The sequence below is a fragment of the Malaya genurostris genome, chromosome 2 (genome assembly GCF_030247185.1).
Source record: "Malaya genurostris strain Urasoe2022 chromosome 2, Malgen_1.1, whole genome shotgun sequence".
NCBI lineage: Eukaryota > Metazoa > Arthropoda > Insecta > Diptera > Culicidae > Malaya > Malaya genurostris.
The window spans coordinates 198,048,048-198,063,451 of NC_080571.1; the positions used below are offsets into that span (position 1 = coordinate 198,048,048).

A 15,404-nucleotide genomic window follows, 5' to 3' on the forward strand; every position below is an offset into this window, starting at 1 on the left:
ATTATATATTTATTGTTCATCCAGACTGTTGATTTTGTCTTATGCACTATTTCGATTAAACGAAACTAAAAGTTATTTAGCAGGAATTTGATTTTGTAGAAGTAGCAGGAGTGCAGGAGTTGGTTTCTCTCGAGTAGCTGGCGGACAAAGTGCTAGTTTGTTTGCAGTATTTTCCGAGATCGCCAAATCGCCATCGCTAATTCTGTGCTCCTGCTACTGTATATAATATTTAAGTGTAACTAAGAATTCTTACCCAGTATTAATTTGACACGAATTAAATAAATGATATGCAACAGTTTATGTGTCCCAAAGTCATTCGAAACTCTCAGAAACATTTGACCGTTAAAAGCCAATCATCAGTCAGCCGAAAACTGAATAATCAATCTCCAGCACAGTGGCTTGGTATGAATTATTTTGTGAAAGGAAGGATGTTCAGATAACGAGATAGAAAATTATACTCAGGGCATCTGTGCCTCATGAAGACTCTAATACCAGCACACTGTACCATAATCAAACCAACACTTTAACTGGACTCGTCCTTGCCTAAACCGCAGCCATTATTAACTACTCGGTATTGTTGAGAGATTAGCTGGGGAGAATACAATTAGGAATCCTGTACGATCCTTTCACCTTGAACAAGAATGTTACAACGGGTCTTTGTCCACCGGTAAGCATTTTGTTCGAATGAGTGACAGTGGTCTGGACTGCAATGTAGGTAAACTTAATACCTAATTTAAATCTAATAAACAAATCTTACAGTTAATATTTCGCTCCTCAGAAGCGTACTTTGCAAATAAGACCGATCGTTGCAAACGATTCAGAAATATATTAAGGCCAGTAACTTGTCGCGATTTCCAGGATTATCGACAATAATTATTCATACCAATCAATGGCAATTCATACTAACTAACGGCAACGGAACTCGTGATTCGAAAAAAAAAACAAACCGGAATCCAAAAACAAATTCAACACTAAAGATTTATATCGAGAAAATTTAAACCTCACAACCGGCAACATTTCCAAGATTAACCGCACAACCGGCAACATTTCCCACTCGTTTTGACGTTTGGGAAAATGAATCGTTCGTCACTTGAGGTTCACCATAGAATGAACCTGTCACGTCACCCGAGTCGACTCCTAGAATAGGGTGACTACAGTCATGTGACAGTGAGGTGAGATTTGTCGAGTTACGTCACTCGACTCGCAGAATAGGGGCCAAATTGTACTCATGAAATCATGCTAATAAAAAAGGGTCATCTCTAATTTCGTAAAAAGGTAGATGTAAATAGCAAACAAGGATCAAAATAGTAACAATGTTGAATCTTGATGCTTGATATTTTCTTGTTATTTCATCGAAGGAATCAAGAAATTGTATAATATCTGTTCAGTGTTTAGTCGCTATTAATGAGTAATTCAAATTTCATTAAATCCAATCGATCCAGTAGTTCTATCTTGAAATAAAATTCAATTGAATAAACTGCATCAGAATCATACAAGAGAAATGCTTATGATATTATTCTATTCTAAGAGCTAGAAAATCAGATATCTGAAAAATTCGTCGTCTTTGATATTACAATGACAAAATTTTATATTCTGTATTTATTTTCTCATGCAGACTTGGTATGGTTTTTAATAGTTTAACTCTTACTTTAAACTAAAGAATGTTAACTTCTATCAGCGATATATTTGGTTTTAATAATAGAAAATTGTATTATTAAAACCAAATATTGGTTTGCAAATCCCTTCCACCTGAATAGTGCTCAAAAGATTAAGCACCTCAAAAAAAGTCCCTATGAAAAATTTGAGCTGAATCGGATATGGGTAAGTGTTAACACCTGGCGATCAAAGTTTGAAAATTAACAGTGTGACGAACTGAGCAAATGTCTGTGTGTTGGTGCACGGAAAACCCTCCAATCAAAAAATTACGATCTCGCATTTTTTTATTTTTACAGTTGTTGTTTTAACTAATAATTAGTTGATTCAACCAATTTGCTATTTGATTTGCACATATTGAAGTAGTTGAAAAATATGTTGTTTTTAATGCTATCTAATGTCAAAAACAGCACAAAGCAAAACACAAATCACAATGGAAAATCAACCAATACTTTAGTTGAAATTCAAACGCGTTTCTTAAACATTTTCATGCAAACGAAATTCGATTAATACACGTTTGTAAAACTCGAGAAGAGTAACTTTTGAATAATAGTAAATTAATGTTTATCATAACACTAGTTGTCAGAATATTAATGTGATGAAAATTATCTACATCTTTACTGCTCTGGTGTTACAAGAAGAAACGATTGATATAAAGTAGTGCTATACACAGAACTGATAGCCGTTAGAGATATTGCAGTTAACAAAACGTGTTTAACCAAAGCTAGAACTCAGTGAATTATATACGTTTGAATTTTGGTCTCAAAATCAACTTGATTATCCATCGTGAAATGCATGTTAAAGAATGAGCATCATGTTATATTCAAATCATGTACAAAAATTGTATGAACAAAGTGATTAAATTGAAAATGTTTATTATTCATTCATATAATCTTTTGAAACTGTAAGTTGCAATGGCTCAAAAAATAAAAATCAGTGCATGCGGTTCGACTTTTTGCTCGTAAGTAATATAGTGGTCACAATTAGAAAGTTTCGTTGACACCAGCATTACTAAAAGACAGTATATTAAAAACAAAAATAAAAATGGTTTCAATGAATAATTCATTTAATATAAAGCAACAACAAGATTAACTTTTATTTATACCGTCATAATATAATACATTATTTATATTAAATATTACATATTTTTTATATATCTTAACATACCGAATTTTCATTTAAAAAATCAGAACGTATATCAATAAGGAATATTTTATTGTCATTCAAAATCAATAATTTTGCTAAAGTTGAAATAACTAATCGTAATTTCTAAAATAACTAAAACCGATTTGTTTTTCAACTCACATAACTGTTAAATCAATAGCAAGGTAACTAAAATCTTTATTGAAATTGAAAGGTGTGTGTCTTGACTAACTGACTGGCATCTTATTTTCAACCAAAAATTTTGTTATTTCAGCCATCGTTTCTGTTGATCGAAAAACAAAAATCACAGTTTAGAAAAAACAACAATTGATTAGTTGTACCAAATTTTAACCAATCAAATTCAGAAAAACAACTAATATTTTGGTTGCTTCACGATCGCGAGGGGTTCCGTGTGTGTGTATGTGTGTGTGTGTGTGACAAATATTGTCACTCACTTTTCTTGGAGACGCCTGACCCGATTAACACAAACTTAGATTCAAATGAAAGGTTTTAAGATGCCATAAAAATATCCCAATCTTCTTTCGGATCAAGTACCTGGTTCCGGAGATAGGGTGCTTATTGGAAAAATGTCAATTTTAAGAATATTTTTTCACCTCTTTATATTGGGTAGTGGATTTCTCTAGTTTGCAGACCATGAAAATCTGTAACCAAATAAAGCGTTGACGTTAACCCTTTTTCCTGCTCGATATTGGCAAATATTCCGTGTTTTTTTCTCTCATAAATACGTTTATTTCATAGGCAATATACATAAGTTTTTCTTCGCCGTAGCATCCACAATACATAGTACTTTAAACCTAATACATTTCGAATATCATATTAGTATGTTGGTATTCATTAGTTAATCTAAACACTGTTTTCATCAAGCGAGTTGCTATTATAAATTACATTAAATGAAATACATTTATTTTGTACATGATCTTATAACTATTTCAGGTTTGTTTGTATCAGTTCATCACTTTTATTTAATATAAGATAGCTGGCTATTGGTTGAACTCATGGAAGAGAAAACAGTCTAACATAAAATGAAATTTAAATTGGAACTCCAATGGACTTAATGAAATGATAAAGAAGTTTCATGTAAGGAACGTCACGACAAGCAAGAATGTCGCGAACTGGGACATTGGATAGTTTACCTTGGGTACGCCAGGAATTTAGTAGTTGAGATCTGACATCACGATACTCCACGCATGTCCAAACAACATGGTCAATATCGCGGTAACCTTCGCCACAAGCACAATGATTAGTCTAGGAAAGTCCAATTCGAAGGAGATGTGCATCTAACGTGTAGTGATTGGACATGAGTCTGAACATCACACGAATGAAATCTCTACTCACATCCAGTCCCCTGAACCATGCCTTTGTCGATATTTTAGGAATAATTGAGTGCATCCACCGACCCAGATCATCTTTATCCCAAGAAACTTGCCAGCTGGCAAGTGTTCTTTGGCGAGACGCGCTATAGAATTCATTGAAAGCAATTGGTCTCTCATAAATTTCACCCTCAATAGCACCACGTTTGGCTAAAATATCGGCTCTTTCATTGCCTGGAACGGAGCAATGAGCCGGGACCCAAACTATTGTGATTTGATAATTATTATTTAATATGTCGTTCAGACACTGTTTGATTTTGTCCAAGAAAAACGGTTCATTTTTGCCGGCAACGTTTGAGTGGATGGCTTCAATTGCACTCAGACTATCTGTGAAGAGAAAATAATGGTTTGGAGATAATGTGACGATTACACTCAAACTATAATGAACTGCTGCTAACTCTGCTATATAAACAGATGCAGGTTCTTGAAGCCTAAATGATGCCGAAACATTATTGTTGAATATACCAAACTCGGTAGCAACTTCAATTCGTGACCCGTCCGTGTAAAATATCTTCTCAGAGTCAATATGCCTGAACTTATTTGTAAATATTTTTGGAATTTCCATCGAGCGTAGGTGTTCCGAGATTCCACGCACTTCGCGCTGTATGGATGTGTCGAAAAATAACGTTGAGTCAGGAACATTTAGGAGGCTGATACGGATAGGAATATATCTTGAAGGGTTGGTTTCCTGTGACATATGGTTAAAATATACTGTCATAAATCTTGTTTGAGATTGAAGCTCGACTAGTTTTTCGAAGTTACCAATAACCAGGGTATTCAGTACCTCACATCTTATAAGCAGTTGCGATGAAAGCTCCCAAAAACGATCTTTCAAGGGAAGAACTCTCACCAGAACTGCGAGACTCATTGTATGTGTCGAATGCATGCAGCCTAAGGCAATTCGCAAACAACGATACTGAATTCGCTCTAATTTGATAATATGAGAGTTTGCAGCGGAACGAAAACCAACGCAACCATATTAAAGATTAAAGATTAGTCTTTGAACAAACAAACCAACTATGAAAAGAACGAACGAACAGCTCTGGAGAACTAGTTCTTTCAGTAGAACTTTGCATCACTGAACGGTTCTTTGAAATGAACTGTTTTGCCCATCTCTAATTCATATTCCATCACTGAAAGTATCGTCTGATACAATTTTATTAGATCTTCCGGATGAGCACCCCACCAAGATCCTGTTATTGTTCAAAGAAACTACTCTTTGTTGGTATTTTGTTATCAGATACCTAGTGTGTCTTCCCCACGTGCATTTCTAATCAAACCACACCCCGAGGTATTTGAAAGTCAAATCCTGTTGAATCATTCTTCCCATCATATTAAGCTGAAGCTGCGCGGGATCATGCTTTCTTGAAAAGACGACCAGCTCTGTTTTCTCCGCAGAGAATTCGATACCCAAATGAACAGCCCAAACGGACAAGTTATCTAAGTTATCTTGCAATGGTTTTTGCAGATCAATAGCTTTGGGTCCAGTAACTGAAACTACGCCATCATCTGCCAATTGTCTTAGGGGCTGTCCATAGAAGTCCACGCTTTTCTTGGCAATTTTTTACTCACCACCCCCCCCCCCCCCCCCCTTTGTCACAAATTTTCACAGCAGCAAAGACCCCCCACCCTCCCTTTGTCACATGTCACGAATTCAAAATAAATAAAATTCATCTCAATACATACTCAATATGTATGACAAACCATACAATTATGAGGGAAAAATCGATTTTTACATGCTGTCATAAGATTAAAAAATATCTCTAAAACTACAAAACCATCGAAATTATTTTATCAATAATAATTATATAATTTAACAAAAGTATTTGATAGGAATTGATGAAACATTTAAATCATCTGTTTTAAAAAAATATAAAACGCAATAAAATGACATTCACATTTATATTTGTATATTTGTATATTTGTATATTTGTATAACTTCATCTGACATATGTTGTCTTAATGAATAAAAACAAACAATTAAAATTTAAAAACTAAACCTAACTATCGCTATTAACTATGTGGAAATTGTCAAGTAAACGTTTATAAAACACGGTTGACGACACATTAAAATCGAATAGTTGAGAGAATTCGTTGAACCGCATACAAACTGTCCGAAAAGGCTCATGTTGTCCATACAATCTATTTCGTGGTTCAAGAGACAGGAAGTTCCGCTGGCGAAGTGATCTTTCAGGTGCGTAGAGGTTTAGGCGCATGAGTAACGTTGGACTATCTATGTCGCCCAAAAGTAGTTTGGCAGCGAAAGTTGCTTGAGCAGTTATGCGTCGTACCTCCAATGGCTCGAGATTCAACAAACGGCAGCGATCTTCGTATGATGGTAGGTTCATAGGGTCAATCCTAGCGATCCAGTAAGCATGGTAGGGGCACCAAATCACAGCGTTTGACTCTAGTATTGAACGTACAAGTGAACAGTACAATGATCGTAAACAAAGTGGGTCTCGAAACTCTTTGGTTACCTTGAAGATGAAACCAAGTTGACGGTTTGCTTTGGCCAACATATCGTCATAGTGCAGTCTAAAGGTAATTTCACGATCTAAAGTGACACCAAGATCCTTTATACATTCTACTCGTGTCATGGACCTTTCTGAGATTTCATAGCCATACAAGATAGGATCAGTTTTCCGATAGAAAGATATGACGCAGCATTTCTCGATACTCAGACACAAACAATTTTTTGAACACCAATCTATGAACGTTTGTATCATACGTTGTAGTACAAGACAGTCCGCGAGACGCTTGATAACCTTCATAATTTTTGCATCGATTTTATGGAAGTAACAGGAGCACAGGGTTTGAGCACACAGCAGGCGCTGCGTTTGAATTGCCCTAGCAAAACATGCACTCCTCCCGGGTAGATGTGAATAGTAAACGAAAATCAAAATAATAACAAATATTACCATCATATCTTGTCTTGACGTTCCTGTGCTCTCATAGCAATACTTCATATTTTCTTGATATTTAATCGAAGGAATCTTCTAGATAGATTGGACAAAATCTATTTAGCATCAAGATTTGTTATTATATCTTATTTCGTTATTGATGAGGCATACCAATTTCATTAAGTAAAATTGATCCAGTGGTTCCATTTTCAAATGGAATACAATTGAATATACTGCATCAGAATAAGATAAGAGAAATTCTTATGATATACTATTCTCAAAGTTAGAAAATCAAATTACTGAAAAATTCGTCTTCTATACATGTTTTGATTTGAAGTTACAATGGTAGAATTTTATATTTTGTTGCTATTTTCTCAAGCAGACTTTGAAATGATTTTTGATATTTTAACTCTTATTTTATACTAAATAACGTTATTTTCTACCATTGAGATGTTAGGTTTTAATAATTGGTTTGCAATACGCTTTTACCCGGGCTGTTACTTCTGTGTATGATATTCAAGCTAAACAGGGTAAATTAATCAGCTGCATGACATGCTTTATGATTGAACATGTTTTTCTTATCATTATAATTATTGATAATCACAACATATGTTATATGTTAATGTTATTTGCTGGTTTTATTGATATTACTCCGCCAACATGGTATTGCTGAATGAATTTTAAATACATCAAGAAGCATGAAATTTCAATGTGACTGACCAAACAAACTTTTTGAAATTCTTTCATTCTTTGCGTGGTTTATATTCCACATCTACTTACTACCTATCATAAGATTTCCGAAAGTTAAAAAATCCATAATTCCAAGCGATTGGTGCACCCAAACTCATATACATTGACTAAAATTGTCAGTGCATAACTTAAGTTAAACCGTTGGAAGGCATCTTTTTTTTACTCACCCCTCCGTGCACTTTTAAAGATCACAGCAGAAATGATTTCCTGCATCATTCATTTCCGAATTTACAAGAAGAAGCTTTTACATCAACAAATACACGTTTTCCTATAGAATGTAAACCTTTATTGTGGAAATTTTTTCTGGAAATAGGGCAAAGCAGTAATATAATTACGTATTTCAAAAAAGCACTCATTGAAAATATTGGACGTCACATTCCAACAAACATCCCTCCTCCCCCTGTCACAAAAGGTCACGTTTTGTGAAACACCCCCCTTCCCCTTGCGGCGTGACGTCCTTTATGGACAGCCCCTTAGTGTACATGGGGTTACTAAACAGCTGTCAATGTCATTCACGTTAAAATTATAAAGGAGCGGACTGAGGCATGAGCCTTGCGGTAGACCTATGTAGCTAATTCTGATTGTTGCCAAATCGCCATGTGAAAAATACATGCGTTCCTCTGACAAAAGGTTGTGCAAATAATTATTTATAACTGCTGGGAGTCCATGTTGGTGGAGCTTGTCTGAAAGAACATCAATGGAAACTGAATCAAATGCTCCTTTTATGTCCAAAAATACAGATGCCATTTGTTGCTTTTGAGCGAAGGCAATTTGGATGTCAGACGAAAGCAATGCAAGGCAATCATTCGTCCCTTTATTTCTACGGAAACCAAACTGAGTATCTGACAACAAGCCGTTCGTCGTAGAAAAATTTTTTCGAACAATTTTCTGATGCAGGACAACATTGCAATGGGTCTATATGAGTTGTGATTGGAAGCCGGCTTTTGAATGGCAATAACTTTCACTTGCCTTCAGTCAGGTGAAACAATGTTTTGCTCAAGAAACTTGTTGAACAATTCCAACAAACGTCTTTTTGCGAGGTCGGGCAGATTCTTCACCAAGTTGAATTTAATTCTGTCCAACCCAGGAGCATTATTGTTACAAGACAAAAGTGCTATAGAAAATTCCATCATTGAAAAAGGGCTATTAATAAAACCATTATTTGAAGGAGATTCCCGATTAATGCTCTGCGTAGGAACAGAATCTGGGCAAACTTTCCCTGTCATGCTACCCATATTTAGTACCGTCATGCTAAAATTGTCGCAAATATTATATATTAGAGATGATCTGCTATCATTGTAAACGGAACCCCACATCATTCCGTCAAATTGAAATCACCTAAAATCAAACGTGGAGCAGGAAAATTTTTCGTGGTATTCAAGTTCGTTTTTGTTCGTAGCCTATATTCTTTACCAAGAGCCGAATACGTGGTTTTAGAACGAAGGGTTAATCTAAACGAATTTTAAAAAAATATCAAAAGCACTACTAAGACAGCTTCAAGACATTTGAAAAATAACAAAAAATGAAATAAAAGAACATCTATTCTAAATAAACTATGAAACCTTGCTAAAACTGAGTAATTCAACAGAAATCTTAGTCCTTTGAAATTCATGTCTAAATATCTCGAGAATAGCTACTTCTTGAAAAAAAAGTAACTGCACTGAAAGAAATCTGTTACTGTTGTCATAATTAGAAAATCATAAAACCAATCATTTAACTCCTCGTGAAGCCATGATAACTGTTCATCATTTTATAATCAAAAGAATTTAAACCATGACCAGTAAGCCTTCTCTCATGGAAATTATCATTTACGGTCAGAAAATGCGTTACTTTAGATTACTGTTGTTGTTCGAATAATATTCCAAAATTTGGCGTAAACCGCAAAATAAATTCGACTGTAAATATGAAACGAAAACCAGAAAATTTTCCTTGTTCAACCATTTTGTTTAATTTTTTTGCACTATATAGTTTGTTTTCATGATGTTTGATTCACACGTGTTTTTCATGAAGTAAGCAAACAGGCTACTTTAAGCGTCGTCATTCTTCAAAGAGGTATTTGAGACATTAATTAAAATCGGGTAAAAAATACATTCATCTCAGCGTTCCATTTAATTCATATTTGATATCATAAATAATTTAGTAAATGATCGCACACAAAGCAAACGGACAGAGACGTTTCGTCGCTCACTGAAACAAAAGAGAGTATCAATGTCAACGTCACTCGTTTCTCTACGACAAGATGAACTCGGAATCAGTCGAATCTCAATCTAAATCTCATAGTTTGCAAGCGAAACTGAGCGTAACATTTATTTCTCATCATTTTCGTCTATTTTAAGTCAATGAAAATTACTCTACTCTGGTATTACATTCCTTTTGTGGAATTCGGTCTTCTGTTTTAACAAACTTTGCAATTCATAGCGTACAGAACCATTACATAACTGGTGCTACGATTCTGTTGACATCAAGAATCTTTCCAGATCAGGGCTTGTAAGATCAACGTCCTATGCATTGAACCGCCAACGAGGTCTGCATACCACTGGTTGGGAATAGCTGGTTTAGAAGATTTGGACGATCTAATTAAAAAAATTCTAAATTCTGATTTTTCTTTCTAAAGCTCTACCCTACTAACACTACCGACTACAAAAAAAATTACTTAGTATCATACATTATGATCAAAAAAGAACCGGAATTTTATTAAAAAACGCAAAATTTCAATTTTAATTAAATTTCTTTATTATCGCCTTCAAAGTACTCTCCTCCTGCGGCAATACATGCATGCCAACGCTTGATCCAATTTTCCATACAAGTTTTATAGGCCGCCGAAGGTATGGCCTTTAGTTCACGTAGCGAATTCTCTTTTATGGTCTCTATGGTCTCAAAACGCGTTCCCCGCAATGGCAATTTGAGTCTGGGGAAGAGGAAAAAGTCACACGGGGTCATATCTGGAGAGTACGGTGCTTGGTTGATGAAATTGGTTGAGTTTTTGGCCAAAAACTGCGACACAACCAACGCTGTGTGAGCCGGTGCATTGAATGACATACAGCTTTTTCGACACCAGCCGAGAAGCGACGAGTTTCAAACCCAAAACATCAGTTAAAATGTGTTCGGCTGATCCATAAGAGATGCCCAACAACACAGCAATCTCTCTAATCGGTACAGAACGATTTTGCAGCACGATTTGCTAATCGTACGATATGTGTCAAAATTTGACAGAATGTGTATAAATATGTTGCCAACGTTGAGAGAATAAAAGTTTACCGATTGGACAAGCGCGGGAATTTTAAAATGAAAATTCCGGTTCGTTTTGGATCATAAGGTACATTGAAAACCATTCTTGATTCATTAAATTTTACCGAATCTGTTTCGTCCATTTGTTTAAAAATAATGTATCAACTAGGCAAAAATTTCAACGCAATAAACTAGACCGCAATGCAATGATTAACTGAAGTGAAAAATTACATTTCATTCAAGCTACTCGCTCATTGCATGGACTCACACAACCGTAAAATGTGAGTCATTGGTTTTTGACAAATGTGATACTTCACAGCACATGAACAAATATATTGTTGTGTTCCAGATGCAACCGTAGCAGATCGCATCAAGATTGACCCTCTCGTCTGCTTCGATTGCCGCTGGCTTGCCTGTCGCTCCGATAGGGATGAAAGGATAAAATGTTACACCATCGCTATCAGCAATAATAGCATCAGCAGCAGCAAGTGCAGCCGAAGTCGCAATGAACGTACAATTGACTCCACTAGAAAAACAGTTTAGTGGCCAGTTTAGTGCGGGAACTGCGGATGAGAAGCATTTGCATGACTAAAATATTTTATTTTATTAGCATGATTAGATGTAAAACTCGCCTTTGACATCGTTTCCATCGCACCGTCGACGTCAGCTGCGTGAATTTGCAACTGGATGGTGCCGTCCCGGTTGACGACGAAGGATACGGACATCCGGTGGAACAGCAGTGACAGTGCAGTAATGGCAGAAGGCAAACCTCGAACAGACCACTGTCATCGTAAAAAGGAAGGAGCCGGGCGAGTTTAAGGTGTTGAGTTGACAGGAAATTACTCAGAATGGCAGCAGTTTGAACTTTGTGAGATGGCTAAAAGATGCACTTCATGGCACGTACATGAATTCATAATCTCATTGTCACATGGCTCTCTCGGTCCCAGTTCTGATGATGCGTGCTAACGAATTTGGTGCTAGCGATGTGGGTTCAGTATGTGAACCATAAGATAAGGACTGCAAACGGGTCAGCAACAAGTGAGCTTCCTTTTCAGTGGTCATCACTGAACTGGCTGAAGCCAGTGTACGGAAGGTTCACAATCAGATTATTACAGTGCATCAACAACAGTGTCTCCCGCAGATTGTTTCATGAGAATTTATCATTGAACTTTTTGCCGATTTGAACGGAGTCGGGAAAATACTTTAGTTTAAGAGGAAAAAGTCAATGCTTTGGAAACTGGTTTTATTCTACCGTTACCGGTCTAATGCTCCAGCAAGGAAGAGGAAACCGTACATTTTGCCTCAAAGTGCGGAGATAAAAAATCCACTTATGAAAAACAACTTTTCTTATTCTTTTCAAGGAAGGAACGCCAAACACATCGCTATTTTCCAGGAGTCAGTTGTCTTCTAGGATAGGACAAACAGCGCTGGCTGGATTCAATATCGGACTCGGTTTGGTGAAAAGACGTACTTTGTCGCAATCGATTTTTTTTTGTCTTTTCATCAGTTTCCTACAAAGCTGCTGTTGATTCAATTTTTTTTCCTGTTGCTTGACTATGACTTTCTACTTGTTCGCTCTGTTTGCTCCATTCGGAGACAGTGTCTTATTTTCACTATCCATTGCCTTCGAAAGTTTTGCGCTTCAAGCAGCTGGTGAAGACTTGAAGCAGCAGAATTTTTTATTCCCAGAACATGTTTTTTAATGTTTTCTATAGCAAAGTTGAAATTAAAAATGTAACATTGAAAACATGAACTTTCTTGTTTTGCTCTTATACAACTGCCAAATTTAAAAGTGATGTATTTTGGATTCAAAAATTTAGGAAAAAATTAAATATTAAACCAATAAAACTTCAGTAGCAATAATTACCTGTCTATAATTGTTTTTGCTATTCTCACAAGAAAAGGCTATGTCGTCACTGTGAAAACCGACATTTGAACCTATGGGCCGAGTGTCATGTACCATTCGACTCAGTTCGCCAATACTCCTAAATGTCTGTGTGTATATGAACGTGTACATGTGATAAAAATTTGCACTTTTTTTTATCCAAGATGGCAGAACCATCAGGTTTTACAAACTTAGAATCGAATGAAATTACCTACTACCCTATATGAATTGCGGAATTAGAGAGAGATGAGTAAAAAAACTGCAAATTCAACAAACTGAAGCTCCTAAGTCTGATTCTGTGAAATACTTCTTTACTAATTGTGTTTATCGACTCATTGATTGATAGATTTATACGGGAGGGGTCATTTCACCGAATGTCTTTTCGCTTGAAGTCGTTTCGCCGATTGTCATTTCGCCGAAAGTCGTTTCACATTCGTCGAGTAGCAACGTTTGTAACGTTTTTTTGCACTAACCTTTCTAGGAGATAGCTGAACCGATTTTCACAAGCTTAGATCCAAATGAATGGTCTTATGATCCCATACAAAATTTTTGAATATTGTTTGAATAGGTTCCGGAGTAACGGGGTAAAATGTGCAAAAAAATAGAATATGTGTGCTATTTTTTCCCAAAGATGGCGTGACCGGTTTTTACAAACTTAGACTTACATTAAAGGTCTTATGATAATATACAAAACTTCTAGATCCGAATTCCGGTTTCAGAATTATAGAGTAAAGTGCGTTAAAAATTTTATACCATCACTTAAATGAGCACAAACATTTGAAAAAATTTCTAAACTAGCCTCAAAACTACTCGATTCGATAGTCATTATTAGTCGACGGTCGAAAAAACTGATTCCAACTAGCATGATTCCCGGTTTTCGATTCCGGAGGCACCGGAAATAGTGGTCATATTTTCCCAAATGAATCTCACTAACTTGGCTCAGCGAAGATTTGACCAATTCTCACAAACTTAGATTCAAATGAAAGGTCCTGTGGTCCCATACGGTATTCCTGAATTTCATTTCGGCTCCGGAATTATAGAGTGCAGTGTGTTTAAAATTGTATACCATCACTTAAAGGGGAGAAACAAAAAACATGAACAAAATTCTAAATCAACATCAAAACTGCTCCAATCGGTAGTCATTATCTATAGACGACCAAATAAAGCGATTTCAGTTATTCCTTCAATAATCGAACAACATTATTTTGAAGAATAACACCGTATTATATATGATCATAGGTGGATTAAAACAGGTTTTTTTGGAATAATATGGTCTACAACTTCCCCGAAGAAAAAAATTCTCTATCACGCAACATAGGCAAATTATAATTTTAACCTCACTTCTAGGTGGATTACTGACAACTTCAATTATATCAAAAGTAGGAAACAAATCCAATCAAAAATTTGTTTGAAGATATATAGGCTCCAAATTCAACCTCCAAAGCGTAAACAAAAACCGCATTTTTGTGTAATTGAGAAAAAAATCGCTTGTACAAAAAAATAGATATCTCCGTTAAAAATGTACCTTTCGTTTTCAACTAGTTTGGTCAAAATCGGTCCAAACATCTCTGAGAAACACGCCTCCTAACTTTGCATACAAAGACATTTGCTAAGCTCGTCGAGCTGAATCGATTGGTATATGACACTCGGCCTTATTGGGATTTGAACCAGTTTTCTAAAGTTAAAACAAATTCTATACCTATTTGGATGCTTATGAAAAAGTAAAAAATGTATCTCATGTATCCTATCGAAGTTTATCTGGATGCGACTTCCGGTTGCGGAATTACAGGCTGATAAGTACGAAAATTTCAATTTCAAGAACGGGTTTCTATACATGATACAAGCAAAATCTAGCGGACTACTTTCAACTAGCTTTGTAATTCTTTAGTTAGGCAGATCTGGCTAGTTTATAACCAAATACGTTGCTTTCGGGTATGAATAGTAGTTTTAAGTTCCGGATATACCGAAAAAAGTTATCTTAAACTCCAAACCGAAAACCACGAAAATTTCTCCGGAACGACTGGACCAATTTTTATAAACTTGGATTCAAATTAAAGGTCTGATGGTTTCATAAGTTTTTTTTAACGATACATTTCATAAGGCACACTGCATAATTTCTAAGATTTCGAGGGCATTTCTTAACAGTACTTTAGATTAATTATAACGTTGTTGTATTTGGTTCACGTTGTCCTTCAATTCAGGGGGATCCAGTGTCCAGTTGGTGTTCGGGTGCAGGATCCCATAAGTTGATTACAGATGATGTAGAATTTTGTCCAGATCTGGTTTCCGGTTCCGGAATTACAGGATGAAGAGTGTTTGAAAATGCAACCCCCGTTATATACAGCAACTATGCAAAATAAGAAAAAATTCTTCTAAATTTATCTCAAAACTGCAAATCGATTTCATTTATACTGCTTCCTAGTTCCCGTTTTCGGAAATAGTGGCCAAAAATTC

At 35.8% G+C, this 15,404-nt stretch overlaps 1 protein-coding gene across 6 annotated transcripts in view; it reads left to right on the forward strand.

Moving 5' to 3' along the window:
* The window catches only part of LOC131426934 (semaphorin-1A), a 530,738-nt gene that overhangs the window by 457,013 nt on the left and 58,321 nt on the right, over positions 1-15,404 (forward strand). The gene's annotated exons all lie outside the window — the stretch shown is intronic.